This window comes from Periplaneta americana, chromosome 3, assembly GCF_040183065.1.
Source record: "Periplaneta americana isolate PAMFEO1 chromosome 3, P.americana_PAMFEO1_priV1, whole genome shotgun sequence".
In the NCBI taxonomy this organism is placed as follows: Eukaryota; Metazoa; Arthropoda; class Insecta; order Blattodea; family Blattidae; genus Periplaneta; species Periplaneta americana.
In genome coordinates, this window is record NC_091119.1 from 74,182,313 (window position 1) to 74,198,202 (window position 15,890).

General features: G+C 34.4%; 1 protein-coding gene across 10 annotated transcripts in view; it reads right to left on the minus strand.

Annotated features, from left to right (window-relative positions):
- LOC138696171 (26S proteasome non-ATPase regulatory subunit 5) overlaps positions 1-15,890 on the minus strand; it is a 109,362-nt gene that overhangs the window by 47,007 nt on the left and 46,465 nt on the right. The window lies entirely within an intron of this gene.

Here is a 15,890-nt window from a genome sequence, read left to right on the forward strand (position 1 = left end):
TTAAACAAGAGTAATCTGAAATACCAGTGTGTGGCAGAGCCTCAAAGTTGAATATTTCGATGCTGACTTTGCATCTGACATCAGATTATCATTGTCATTGTAAGATTAGCTAGTGGCTGCAAGCAAGTGTGAACAAGAGGAAGCTCCCACTCCTACTGAATTTTAAAGATAAAAGTACAGTAGAACTTGATTATCTGTCATAATGAAGGAGAGGGCAGCACAGTTAATCGAAATAGACCGATAATCCATTCTGTTTGTTCTTACCTTATTTTTATGTTCTTTTAAAGAAGTTTGTCACTTTTCTCTGAACTTTAATACCAGCAGTTTTTTTTCTGATATTAATTATAATTCTCTGGAGCAAAACAATTATTTTTGTAATATAATAATATTAAATTGGGCTAACCGTCTATACTTATCTAGTTTATATTTGGATTAAACATTAACGTTTTCGGCACTTATGTGCCATTTTCAAATATATGGAATTGCCTTATTACATGATCAAATAGATACACCTTATGTGTGTGAAATATATAGTATGTACCCTTGATGATCTACCATCGTTTACAAAATATATAAATTAAAATTAAAAACACTTACTAATAATTAAAATCTATACTAATTTACATCTACATTAAAAGTCCCTAGTTTTATGTAACATTATGGTTATCTTGAAGTTGTTATCACATATAGTTCCTATATTTATTAAAATGTTTTTGAGTTGCACTGTGTTGCACGTATTAAAATGTTAAAATTCTGTTTGTTATATATTAACACACCAAGAATTCATGTTGTTTCACTTACACAAGTCGAAGCACTATACCACGATGAAATGTTGCGTAATATCAGTTACATTGGTGCTTGTTATTGTTTTCCTTCGGTTTGCCAAGGATAGATGTTACAAATTCATCATTGTCACAATACGATTTTCAGTTAAGCCTTTTACACTGCGAACATAAAATGTTGTTGTTACGTATGTGAATATACTGGTGGTTAAATGCATTGATTGAAATTATTAACTTACTTACATTGGTTGGACGTGTTGTGTGCTCGACGTTGGTCAGGCTGTTAATGAGAATCGTTGGGTGCTCACAATAGTTCTTATTTTAAAGAACGTCTGGCGGAACCAGAAGTGATGTGGGGGTAGGGGGATGTGATGTAATATGGGATGATGTCCGAAAACATTAATCAGGATACATTGATACTAAAAGAATTTAATAACCTACATCAAAATTTAAAATTCACATTGGAAGCAAGTGTTAACAATACTATAAACTTTTTAGACCTAAATATTACTGTAAAACCTCCCAAAATAGACTTCAATATACACTGAAAACAAACAGCTACTACACATGCCATCGATAACAATTCCACCCATCCCACAACACACAAAATTAGCAAATTTAGGTACCTTATTGACCGTTTACTTACGATACCCATGAACAAGAGTAACTACAAAAAAGAATTCAATTATATTCAAAACCTTGCAAAAGAAAATGGCTTTGGAAAACACTTAATTCATAAACTACTGAAAAACAGAAAAGCCATATTACTTAAGAAAAAACATACTACATTAGAACCAGAAAATGCAAAACCGAACAAAAAATGGCAAACCATGACTTATTTCGGGAAAATTTCTAATCAAATCAATAATTTAAAAAAAAAAAAAACAAAAAATCAACATAGCCTTCAAAACCAACAACAAGCTTCATAACATAATCCCCAATAAAACCAATAATAATGAACCCCTCTTAAATAGTGGTATATATCAATTGCAATGTAAAAACTGCACCAAATTATATATCGGTCAAACCCGCCATAATTTCAAAATAAGATATAAAGAACACGTTACAGATTTCAAATACAATAGAAACAAGTCGAAATATGCCCATCACCTCATAGGAGGAGGACATGAATTATGTAATATAAAAGATACACTAAAAGTTATAAAAGCCATTAACAGCCCCTTAATAGACATTGCAGAGCAATTTTATATTGCAAAGAATTTCAACGAAAAAATAGTTAATCCCAATAACCCACTATTCAATTTATTTAAATTAATCTCGAAAAATCGGACATCATCCCATAATATTACATCACATCCCCCTACCCCCACATCACTTCCGGTTCCGCCAGACGTTCATTAAAATAAGAACTATTGTGAGCACCCAACGATTCTCAGTAACAGCCTGACCAACGTCGAGCACACAACACGTCCAACCAATGTAAGTAAGTTAATAATTTCAATCAATGCATTTAACCACCAGTATATTCACATACGTAACAACAACATTTTATGTTCGCAGTGTAAAAGGCTTAACTGAAAATCGTATGGTGACAATGATGAATTTGTAACATCTATCCTTGGCAAACCGAAGGAAAACAATAACAAGCACCAATGTAACTGATATTACGCAACATTTCATCGTGGTATAGTGCTTCGACTTGTGTAAGTGAAACAACATGAATCCTTGGTGTGTTAATATATAACAAACAGAATTTTAACATTTTAATACGTGCAACACAGTGCAACTCAAAAACATTTTAATAAATATAGGAACTATATGTGATAACAACTTCAAGATAACCATAATGTTACATAAAACTAGGGACTTTTAATGTAGATGTAAATTAGTATAGATTTTAATTATTAGTAAGTGATTTTAATTTTAATTTATATATTTTGTAAACGATGGTAGATCATCAAGGGTACATACTATATATTTCACACACATAAGGTGTATCTATTTGATCATGTAATAAGGCAATTCCATACATTTGAAAATGGCACATAAGTGCCGAAAACGTTAATGTTTAATCCAAATATAAACTAGATAAGTATAGATGGTTAGCCCAATTTAATATTATATTACAACTTGCTTATCGGAGAATCACACAAAATGAAAATTATTTTTGTCCCAAAACCTCATGAGGGTTTCTGCTGATTCAAGTGCAGTTTGTAGTAAAACACATGATTCAGGCACAGTCAGATAATCTGATGATCGGTTAATCGAGAGATGGATAATCGAGGTTCTACTGTATGTGTCACTTTTTGGAATAATAATTATACATATACTGAGAGCTGTGTGTCTGTGATATTAACTAGTATTCGTTAGGTGAAAAATTCAATTATTATTTTTATTCTAGAATATTAAACAGACTTTTAAAACATATATCCGGACACATCAATAAAAATTTAATATATTGTAGAGAAATGTATGGGCTATAAGAGGCTTTACACAGCAAAGTGAGCCACTTGTACCTTTAAAGAAATTTGACATTTCTTCCAAGGCAATTAAGAAGAAAAAAAATCCTGCAACCAGGACTTGCCTTATTCTAAAAGAAAACTTTGGTCGGTATCGTACCAAATCGACGGAAACGGACCAAAGCCCCAATAAAAAAGTAACTAGGATGTTAATTTAAAGATAATTAATAAATTAAACAACTGAACTTAATTTATAATAACATTATGTGTCAATCCAGTATTAAGCTATGGTAGTGAAGCGTGGACTGTGAAGAATAAAGATGTCAGTAGAATAACAGCAAATGAGATGAGGTTCATGAGAGCAACAGCTGGATATACTTGCTTGGATCATAAAAAAAATGAGGGTATAATGCAAAAACTTCAAATAGAACATATTATGCAGTTCATCAGCAAATATCAACTTCAGTGGAAGGGTCATCTCGAACGAATGGATCGATGCAGAATTCCAAAAGCACTGTTTCATTACCATCCGTATGGCAAAAGATCTCTAGGTCGTCCGAAGAAGAGATGGACTGAAAATTCTAGTTTGAGACCATAACAGGCCACTCGGCCTAATACTTGTTAGGAAGACGATGACAATTATGTGTCAATCTTACAGAATTAGTCTTGAAATAAAAGTTCAATTTCTTACGTTAAATTCGTTTGCTTAACAATAGGAATTTTTATGCTAATAATAAATATTATTTACAAGTATTTATTATTATATAAAAATTTAGAATGGTCCTTTACTTTTTATTTACAGAGGAAACAAGCAATGTCTCAAACAGGCGTCGAATTATGGATGGGACTCATATGGTACTCTTCCAGAAGAAAAGGTTTACAGTGAATGATTAATGTAATTACGTGAATGACAAATTAGAATACTATAGGACTATAATATTATTGCAAGAAAAATTACAAAAATGGAGATACAACTTTTCAGATATTTTGGAAGCATTGTGGTATAACATTTGACAAGTTTGTGCTAAAATACCGAAAATGTTTCAATTCAGAAATAAATGTCCTGGGAGATTATTACATTCATATAATACCACAAAGCATATACCTATTGCTGTTGGAAGACCAAGAAAATAATTTTTGCAAGGCAATTTAAAAACAAGATTAGTACAGTCATTGTGAAGAAGTGATCAAAAGAAGTGTGTCTTGCAAGTCAGTGCAGGGAAGCAGCATCTGTAATAAAAGACAGGAGGGAAAGCACTCCAAAAAGGGCTACAAAATATAAAAAAAGCCTATTTTTCACCATGTTTGTCGCCAATACCATATATCCCTGAAGTACCGTCATTTTATTAGAATATAAACTCACTAAACAGCAATACATTAATATCTGAAAATTTATTATATAGAAGTGAAGTTGTTAACTTTGTCTAAAAGTACCGTTTATAAAGGTACAGTTTCTTTTATATAAATGTAATAAGAGTTTGTATAAAGAACAAATCTACATGTAACTACTGTATAAAGTTTCATGAAAATCTGTTACATAGAAGAAAATTGAACAATTTTGTCTAAATTCACCCCCTACAATGGGATAGTTTCTTTTACACATATGTAATGAGAGTATGCATACAAAGCAAATATGTTACCTGTAACTACTGTATAAAGTTTGAAGAAAATCTGTCTAAATTCACCCTCTATAATGGGGTAGTATGTATACAAAACAAACATATAACTACTGTATAAATTTTTATGAAAATCTGTCACATAGGAGAAAAGTTGATAATTTTGTCTAAATTCATCTCCTATAAAGGGGTAGTTTCTTTTACACAATGAAAGTTTATATATTATAAAACAAATATGCTACCTGTAACTACTATACAAAGTTTCATAAAAATCTGCTAGATAGGAGAGAAATTATTAGTTTTGTCCCGCTAGATTTGCATTTTGGACCATTGTGCACTGGTGAGTTAGATAAATATTTGAAAATAAATATTTTTAATTCAGAACCTTATCAACCGATAGGTCTTTTCGTGATAAACAAATCATTCAACCCTGAATATTATAATGTTAATATTAAGACAGGCTAACCATACATAGATTCTGGTTGTGTCATTAAGTAATACTAAAAGCAATGCATTGTCAAGTTTGTTGGCTTTTCATCGACGGGAACAACAAAAACTTTACTGATGTGTGGTGCAATGGTAAAATTAAAGACTTAAAGTGGTTATCAAAAAACCTGAAACATGAAACATTGCTGATTCATCCCACACTTTGTTTAACCTATAAGAAATGGAAGAAAAATAAGTCGATAAGGTTATTATTGTTTAAAGAGGAACAAAAAAAATACTGCTATTACTATCGAGGATATTAAATGTAATTTTAAGACTAAGTCACTGCAACTTACTGTTCCATAATTATGATGAAAAATTTACTTCTCATAATGGAGAAAATTTTCTAAGTGTTATGAGTTGCTTGTTGCATATGTATTGAAGACTCACATCGACAATGAGATAAGCATAACAAAATATGCAAGTGCTAAAGTGAAAAAGGAACTAATATCAGTAAGTTTTGAAGTCAATTGTTCACAAAATTAAACAAGTTTCAATGTTTTTTTTTTTTTTTTTTCGTTTTATTGTATAAGATCTAGAATGAAAGCACAGATGATCAGTTAAGTGTGGTAATTAGATCTGTTGAAATCGACACAGGGAGACAAGTAACTATTCACGAATCTTTTATTGGTTTCTACGAACTGGAAGACCAAACAGGAAAGTCTTTCAAAAATGACATTTTACAGATATTGGAAAATAATCAAGTTGGATCTGAATAAATGTGATCAGGGATACGATGGCACAGCTAACAGAGCGGCCAATATTGTGGACTGCAAGCACGTATCAAGAAGAGAGTACTGTCAGCTATTTATGTACATTGCATAGCTCACAACTTACATTTAGTGTTAAATGATTCTGTTAGTGACGTCCCAGATAATCAGAGACTTTTATACAACAATGCAGGAAATATATTATGTTTCAGTGAAAGTTTATCACAACGGCAAAAACTGAACGTCACAGTAAATGGTTTTTTGCAAGTAATGATGTACTTTAAAAATATAATTGTTTAAAAAAATCGTCTGAAAAAAGAGGGGCCATGGGAATAAAAAAAACCAACTGAACAGCTTCGACTTCGTGGTTATGCTTGTGTTCCAGGTCAAGTTATTACAGTCAATACTGTCCGAAATATTTGCAAGATAAATCCATTGATATACTGACAGCTACCGGTACCTCAATGCTACGAAAGGCTCAAAATAATATATCTGAATTGAAGCAAAATTGTACGAATACAGTAAAACCTTGAATTACGAGCATAATTCCTTTCGAAAACGTACTCTTAATCCAAAACACTTGCATATTAAAGTGACTTTCTCCATAAAAAAACTATGCAAACTCAGATTAATTCGCAAATCAAATCTTTCAGGTAAGGCTCCCTGTAAAGCAGATTTGAATAATTTCAAGGGAAAAATTGTTCCGGGGCCGGGTATCGATCCCGGGACCTCTGGTTGAACATACCAGCGCTCTACCACTGAGCTACCCGGGAACTCCACCCGACACCGTCTCAACTTTTCCCTTTATATCCTTTTGAAATTATTCAAATCTGCTTTACAGGGAGCCTTACCTGAAAGATTTGATTTGCATAATATATACGTCACTGTGTATGTTAACAGAAAACCACAATTCCAAGTCACACAGAGATTGTGTGCACTCGTTGTGGGTCTCTGGCGTTTCGTCAGCCCACGCGAGTTGTGTGGATATAAAGGGAAAAGTTGAGACGGTGTCGGGTGGAGTTCCCGGGTAGCTCAGTGGTAGAGCGCTGGTACGTTCAACCAGAGGTCCTGGGATCGATACCCGGCCCCGGAATAATTTTTCCCTTGAAATTATTCAGATTAATTCGTTTCACAACCTTTCATTCATATAAAATACAGTATAATTTACGTAAAATTCAATGCAATAGTGCAACACAAATTACTTTACTGTATTTTGTTTTGAATGTCTTTTACCTGTTTTACTGCTTAGTAAACTTCTTGAACATTTAAAAAAAATATTTTCACTATCACTAACAAAATCACTTCTAACTGCTTGACTGGCTGCAATCTTTTGCTTTGACTAAGAACCTATCCAATGACAGCTGCTTTTGCGTCATTTAGAGTATTTTGCAGAAATGTGACATTATGTTGTCGTTAAACAGATTTATCGCATGCACTGCTACAACCTTATAAGGGTGGTGAATTTGAACAAAATTTTGTACTGCTTCCCACTTTTTACACACTTCTTTAATCTCATTTGAAGCGAGGAATTCGTTTGCTCTTTTCTCCTCTTCCTCCTCAGACGAGATCCCCTCCATTGCCTCTTGCTGTTGCTCACAAGCGTACATACAAATTGTGCTGCTTGTATTGCAAGACATCACTCATTTATCAAACAAAAATGTTTACTCATTGTTTGCTCATTTTGCAAAATACTCACAAACCAAGTTACTCATAATCCAAGGTTTTAGTGTACTGTTTTCAAGGTGGCACAGGAAATCGCGAATTCCTGGAATATAGACCAGTTTAAAAAGAAAAACACACCAAGGTTACGTGAAAAGGTTCTTCGACAATGAAAGAATTCAGAATTCAAAAGAAAGTTTTCGTATTTAACAGTTGCATGATATAATTCAACGCAGGAATGATATAATCAGCGAAAGTTTCACTACTTCAGCCATCAGAACTCATCATCTTAAAAAGAGAGAAATTTTGGAAAAAGTAAACAAATATTATCCAGCCCATTTATCTCCTATCCTTCCTTAACAAATTAAAAAGTTTCTGCTCTATAATGATGGAAAAAAATCGTAACTTTTCAACTGGAAAAGAACTAGCCGAACTTTTGATGGTAGAAAAATCAGCCACTGCCAGTAGTGTTCCTAATTTGTGTACAGTGCTGCAACTTCATCTCGCTTTACTGGTCACAACAGCATCTGTCAAGTAATCATTCAGCAAACTTTTTTTTAATGGCGGGCACTTGACTGTTTGTCATTCACCCATATGAAGCAAATTGTGTGTAAACCAATTTACTGACAGAATCATTGCCCAGACTGCAACACAGGAAGCTAGTCTACACTGCACTCACAATGAGACGTCCTTGCACAAAAGCAGAGAATGTAGAATTAACAGTTCTTTCAAATACTGGGCAATCAAATGTTAATGTTAATGGAAAGAAAACATGCTAAGAAAATGAAACCATTTAATGCACTGTGAGTCTGAAAAATTATATTCGAAAAAAATTTACAATTTTTCACAATACTGGGGGTACTCAAGATAAAAGGGCTACATTTATAGCAAAACATGTTATCAGTAAAAGTAAAGGTCATCAGACCTCGAAAGTAAAATGGTTTAAAAAATAAAGGAATGTTACTCACGATTGCAGTTTTGAGATCAATTGTCAGAAGATATTTGTATGATACCTGTATGCAAACACTTGTTTTCCCAGCACATTGGATAAACATGAGAAATTTTTAGACATGTCATTCAGAATAAAAGGCCAAGCACTGCTGAAACATCAAGTGACGGACATGAAAACATACTACCTTGAAACATAGGAAGAGTGAGAAAGAATTAAATGAAGTTGTGCAGTTCATTTATTGAAGAGAGGTAGGCTAGATTAAGGTAATTAATACACATAAATAAATAAATATCTACAGATAAATACAAGATACAAATAGAACAAAACAATATCACATAAAAAACTTGATAACAAGAACAGACAGCCAACTTGGTTAAATTATACTGGATAGCAAGATTCCAAATGAACTAGAAGATTTCAGTTTGAAGGCCATTGGAAGAGGAAGAGGAAGAAGAAGAATAAGAAGAAGAAGAGACAACTGAGTATATAATAATGATTAATAAATCTAGGACCAAATGGGCAGTAAAAACTCGTATATTTTGTCTCTCCCTTCCTGTGAAATTCATTATACCAGAGCATTCATTCATTCATTCATAGTGTTTCAAAGGCTAGATTAGTGCAAACCCAGCATTCTCCAGTCTTTCCTATTTTCTATCTTCCTCTTAGTCTCTGCATAAGATATTATTTTCATGTCGTTTAGTGTCGATTTTGTTATGCTATTATTATTATTATTATTATTATTATTATTATTATTATTATTATTATTATTTGTAATATGTTAATATTCTGTTCTTTAACTTTTTGTTAAATTTTCACTGCCTGAATACTTTGTGACCTGGCAGAGTGTAAGAGAAGGCCCTATGGCGTTAACTCTGCCAGTATAAATAAACAAATTATTATGTTGTTGTTTTCTAATGCCAGGCGTTTGACAATAAAGTCATTTGACCTCTTGCACTCCAATATTTTTCAAAGATATTATCATGACTAGCCACTGAAGCACAGATTTTGAGGTGTTCCGAATCCATTTTTTGGTTTGAGTTGCACAATGGGCAGTTAGGGGACTGATATATTCCAATTCTATGCAGGTGTTTGGCCAAACAATCATGGCCTGTTGCCAATCTAAATGCAGCTACAGACGATTTTCGTGGTAAATCGGGAATTAACTGTGGATTTTGATGCAGAGAGTTCCATTTTTTCCCTTGGGATTGTGTTATCAAATTTTGTTTGTTGAAGTCTAAGTATGTAGATTTAATAAATCTCTTCACAGAGTAATACGTAGATTTAGTAACAGGTCTGTAAGTAGCAGTGCTGCCCTTCTTTGCTAAAGCATCCCCATTCTCGTTTCCCAGGATTCCACAATGGGATGGTATCCATTGGAACACAACTCTTTTATTGAGTGATAATAATTGAGAGAGCATTTTAGTTATTTCTGCTGTTTGAGATGAAGGTGTGTGTTTAAAGACGATTGATAGAATAGCTGCTTTGGAGTCCGACAATATAACTGCATTCCTAAATTTATTGATGTGGCATAGAAGATTCCTGAGACATTCACTTATTGCAATGATTTCACCATCAAAACTTGTTGTTCCATATCCAAGAGATCTATAAAGTGAGAAGAGACAGCACGTAACACCTGCACTGGCACCTTGTTCTCTGGAGATCAAGGATCCGTCGGTGTATAAATGAAGTCAGTTTTGTGGAGGGTACCTAATATTAATTGTCTCTAAAGACAATTGTTTCAGCATTATTATTATTATTATTATTATTATTATTATTATTATTATTCATATACCTTAATGTCATCTATCATCTGATATATTCTTCTGCCCCACTCTCTTCTCCTGTTCACCATTCCTTCCAGTGCATCCTTCAATAGGTAGTTTATTCTCAGCCAGTGACCCAGTCAATTCCTTTTTCTTCTCCAGATCAGTTTCAGCATTAGTCTTTCTTCACACATTTTTTTCAACACAGCTTCGTTTCTTATTCTGTTTCTTCATTTCTTATTCTGTCTGTCCATTTTACATGCTCTATCCTTCTCCATATCCACATTTCAAATGCTTCTAGTCGCTTCTCTTCACTTCATCGCAATGTCCATGTTTTTGCCCCCATACATTACTACACTCCATAAGAAGCACTTCGCTAGCCTCATTCGTAGTTCTTTTTCCAGAGGTCCACAGAAGATGCTCCTTTTTTTTACTAAAAGCTTCCTTTGCCATTGCGACTCTCCTTTTGACTTCCTGGCTGCAGCTCATGTTACTGCTTGTAGTACACTCCAAGTATTTAAAGCTGTCCACTTGCTCTATTGCCTCATTTAGAATTCGAAAGTTTACCTTCGTCACTTTTCTTCCTATGATCATGGTCTTCGTCTTATTGGCATTTATCTTCATCCCATACCGTTCACAGCTGTCATTTAGCTCCAGTAGCATATCCCTTAGTATCATCTCCTCTTCTGCTAACAACGTCATATCATCAACAAATCTTATGCACTTTATTCTTCTTCCTCTCACTATCACCCCTCCCTTCTGAAAACAGTTCTTCACTAAATCCTCAAGTAGATGTGGAACAGGGTAGGTGATAAAGGGCATTCTTCATGTACTCCTCTCCCTATTTCACTTCCTTCTGACATTTCTTCTCCTATCCGACTTTTACTTGTTGTTCCATATAAAGATTACTGAACAGTCTCCTCTCTTCCCAATCTACGCCAATTTTCTTTAGCATTCCCATCAGTTTAATCCAATCCACTCCGTCAAAAGCCTTTTCTAGATCCACAAATACTATATAAACTTCTTCGTTCTTCTCTAGGTGTCTTTTGCAGTGGCAGCTCGCATTAAGGGGCACATGGGCACATGCCCCGCCATTCGTTTTATTTTCTCACAAAAAATAAAGCAATTTTTGCTTAAAATTATCGCCTCAAAACTTAACGATTTAAGAGCTTTCATTTAGGCATAAACATACTGTGAAATGTAGTTAATTCCCGATTTACCACGAAAATCGTCTGTAGCTGCATTTAGATTGGCAACAGGCCATGATTGTTTGGCCAAACACTTGCATAGAATTGGAATATATCAGTCCCCTAACTGTCCATTGTGCAACTCAAACCAAGAAATGGATTCGGAACACCTCAAAATCTGTGCTGCAGTGGCTGGACATGATAATATATTTGAAAAATATTGGAGTGCAAGAGGTCAAATGACTTTATTGTCAAATGCCTGGCATTAGAAAACAACAACAACTGTGAAATGTGAATCCTTTCAGCTTGGTCGAGCTATTGGAATCGTGGAATCATTGGGCTTGGCTCCATAGTTCTAGTGCCCATCCTTTGCTCATGTGCACAGATAACTCAGAGTTTCAAGTGCAAGAAGAGTGGTGTGAGGTGATGGATGTGGGGGCAAGAAGATGAGAGGGGAAATGTTGGCCAGGACTCAGTCTTTCGCGTGGCCATCCTTTGCACATGAGCAACTGGTTTTAACAACTTGTAAAACACAATGCGGGCGAGAAGGAAGCTACCGTTACATATAGAAGTATGATGGTAACACTGCCATGCCCCGAAGAACCAATTGAGTTGCCATCTTAGATATTCTGTAGCTAGATCTAGCTATTTTAGATTAGTTACTATAATTGCTATATTTCAGAGGCAATACTTAATTAACTGTTTTCTGATTAATTTAGCTACTAAAATTAAACCATTTAACATTGTTCAGCTATATTCAAAATTATGGTAGGCTACTTTTTTATTAAGAGTGTTGGCAACATTGACAACCATATGAAATACATGTTCTCAGTTCCCACGTTCGTATTCGTAGCGGTAATAATAAAATTCTGAATGTTATTAATAATTCTCTTCCTTTTATTTTAAGTGTGAAGTTAGTTACATTAGTGTTTGTTGTGTACTTGTTCATTTCAATATGAATAAAATTAGTGAACTAATTAGAAGGCAATTAGATTTCGACAGCAGAGTTTGCACCAAGAATTTAGGCACACACCGGCCTGATATAGTCATTATACAGCAGATGGAATCAACAGAAAATTTAATAGCTCGATGTATGATAAAGTGAAATGGTTATGTGGATGTGAAGAGAAGAATGGATTTTTCTGTTTTCCTTGCATTCCTTTTGGTGGTGACGACGTGTGGAGTACAACAGGTTTTAAAGACTTAAAACATTTCAGTGAAAATGTTAAGAAACATAATGTGTCCAAGAAACATTTAAATAATGAAATGGATGTCGCGCTTCTTGGTCAAGTAGATATGTTGTTGTTTTCTAATGCCAGGTGTTTAACAATGAAGTCATTTGACCTCTTGCACTCCAATATTTTTCAAAGATATTATCATGACCAGCCACTGAAGCACAGATTTTGAGGTGTTCCGAATCCATTTCTTGGTTTGAGGTCATGTAGATATAAGGTTGCAACTTGACATTGGTATAAACTTTCCCTTCGTAAACAGCATGAACAGGTAGACAAGAATAGACATATTTCATCTCATCTAATCGAATATGTGAAATTTTGTGGTGCATTTGAACTTCTCTGCGTGGACATAATGAAACCATTGATACAGATAATCCTGATATATTTCGCAGTTTAGTTTATCGAAGAATGGACTTCATCTATAAATAAAAAGGTTAGTGTATAATGCATTCTTTATATTTACATTTTGTTATTCAAATTTCCAGCTATTATTCAATATGGGAAGTCTATGTTCGTGTAGTAAGGAACCAATAGGTTCAATTAATGCAATATTAGTGTTTTAAGTTGTGCCCCGCCAAATAATTTGGTCATGAGCAGCCATTGGTCTTTCGCCAATTGTTTGTAGCATTCCAATTGCATCTATCGTACCTTTTCCCTTCCTGAAGCCAAACTGCTCTTCTTCCAACTGTTCTTTCACCTTAGAATATAGGCATCAATTCAATATTCGCAGGAGAATCTTCACCGAGTGTGATATCCGGTTGATAGTCCTGAATGCGTTACATTTCTTGGCATTATTTTCCTTTGGTATTGGAAGCAACACTATTTCCGTAAAATCTTCAGGCAAATCGTCTTTCTCATATATTTTGTTGCATAATGATAGAATTTTCTTCTTGTCTTCACCCAAGCATTTCACTAATTCCATGGGGGTTCCATCAATTCCTGTTGCTTTCCCATTCTTCATTTCCCCAAGTACTACTTAAACTTTTTGCCTTAAAATTGAAAATCCTTTTTTGTTTTCTGATACAACTGCTTCGTTTTCTACAGTCAAGTCATCTGGACGATTCCCTGTCTCATATAACTCTTCTACATATTTCGTCCATTCCTGGTTTGTCTGTTATATCATTTCCGATTTCGTCTTCTATCAATCACATGAATTTGCTGTTCTCATTTGTGAAATCCAAACATTTTACTTCACAGTACATTAAATCATATCTTCCTTTTTTCTCTCTATCCTCTATTTCTTTACATTTCTCTTCCATCCAGTTTTTCTCCGCCTTATAAATTTCTCTTCTTAGTTCGTTGTTAAGTTTCCTGTAGTTTCTTCTACCTTCTTCTGTGTTGATATTTTTTCATTTTCTCCTTTCATCTATCTTCTCCAACATTTTCCCTGTGACTCAAAGTTTCTTAATTCTCACACCTTCTCTGTATCCTATTGTTTCTTTTGCTGTTGTCTGTATACAGCTTTTTAGATGAGTCCACCACTCATTGCTATTCTCAGGTGTGAATTCGAATGTAACGGCTTTCTTTTGAAAACTTGCTTCAAATTTTCTTATTTCCTCTTCATTCTTCAGTTTTTCTATGTTCAATTTCTTCGTCACCTGTCTTCCTCTTATCTTCTTCAGATGAATATCTACTTCGCCTATCAGCAGGACATGATCTAAGTTAATATCTATTCCTGGTAATCTTTTTAAGCAATCTCGGAATTTTTTCTGTACCAGTAGGTAGTCTATCTGGTATCTGCTTTCGTCCCTTGAGCGTGTGCATATGTATCTTTCCCTATCTGCGTTATTTAAGTACTGAAGATTTGCAGAGTATGGTGTATGACCAGGAATTTGATGAAAAAAAATTCCCTGTTTCCCATTCCACACACAATCGGTCGGGAGATGGTGAAGACAGTCAGCATTGCTTGAACTACAGTCTGTAGTGAAAAAGATGCTTTTATCAGGTCCACACTGGACACAAGGAAGCAATTCCAATCTTGTCAGAAGAAGGCAGAGATTTTTCACAGAAAGCAAAATGAAAATTAAATAAACAATAAAAACAAATAGTAGTAGATGGGTGGATGATTGAAATTCGTTAGCAGCCATTTCCCTGTGGTGAGTTCTGGGTTAATGCAGCTGTTACATATTTGTACCTTCTATTTTGCATTCCTGCCATCTCTTGGAACTTAAAAGTAACACTCCTTTTCTTTTATCTGTCAATAACAACAAATCATAACAGTCTGCATCAAGCAAAGACCTGCAAACATGTTTATGTTACAAAAAATACGATAATCAAAAAGAACCTTCTGTGGTTCGTTAAAAGTGCTGCTAGGAAGTCAAAAATTTTTGTGCCAAACATTGGCATCATCATGCAATTTTTGCGAACTCCAAAGTTTTTAATTTTGGGAAACAATTTTTTCGGCCTTTTTTGATACGCCCTAATGTCTAGGAATTATAGGAATCATGAGGATGACATCAATCAGGGATCTATGAGGTCCTGTTGTGTTTACTTTCTCTCGATCTGACAATAAAAACTGCAGCCATGTTAGCTGCTTTTCGGCTACAAGGCTAATGGACAGGAAAGGAGGGAGCACTTGGTCATACATATTTTTAGAAAATTGCAATGGGTATCAATTCCGTTGCTGATATAAGACAGGACAGTATAATTTCCTGGTCAGTATGTTAATCTTTCTGTTTGTATTATTTTTGTTAGGAAAGAATGTGAGGGAGATTAATCAGTTTCTACCAGGTAGCCTGATATGGTTTACAGATGGCTCCAGAACAAATAATAGTACTGGAGCAGGTATCTATGGTGTAAAACCTAAGGTTAGAATTTCTATCCCTCTTGGTGAGTATAGCCTATTATGGTTTTCCAATATGAAGAGTTTGCAATATTAGCAGTTCTCAGGAAAAGCTAAAAAGATCATGCTAAAGCATGAATATCTATACTTGCTCTGATAGCCACGATGCTTTGGATGTGCTAAGAGTGCACAGATTAGACTGCAGGCTGGTTGAAGACTCTGGAAATCTTAACAAGAAAAAATTAAGTACAGCTCATTTGGGTCCCAGGACACAGTAGGGTGTTCGCAGTTCAAAAGG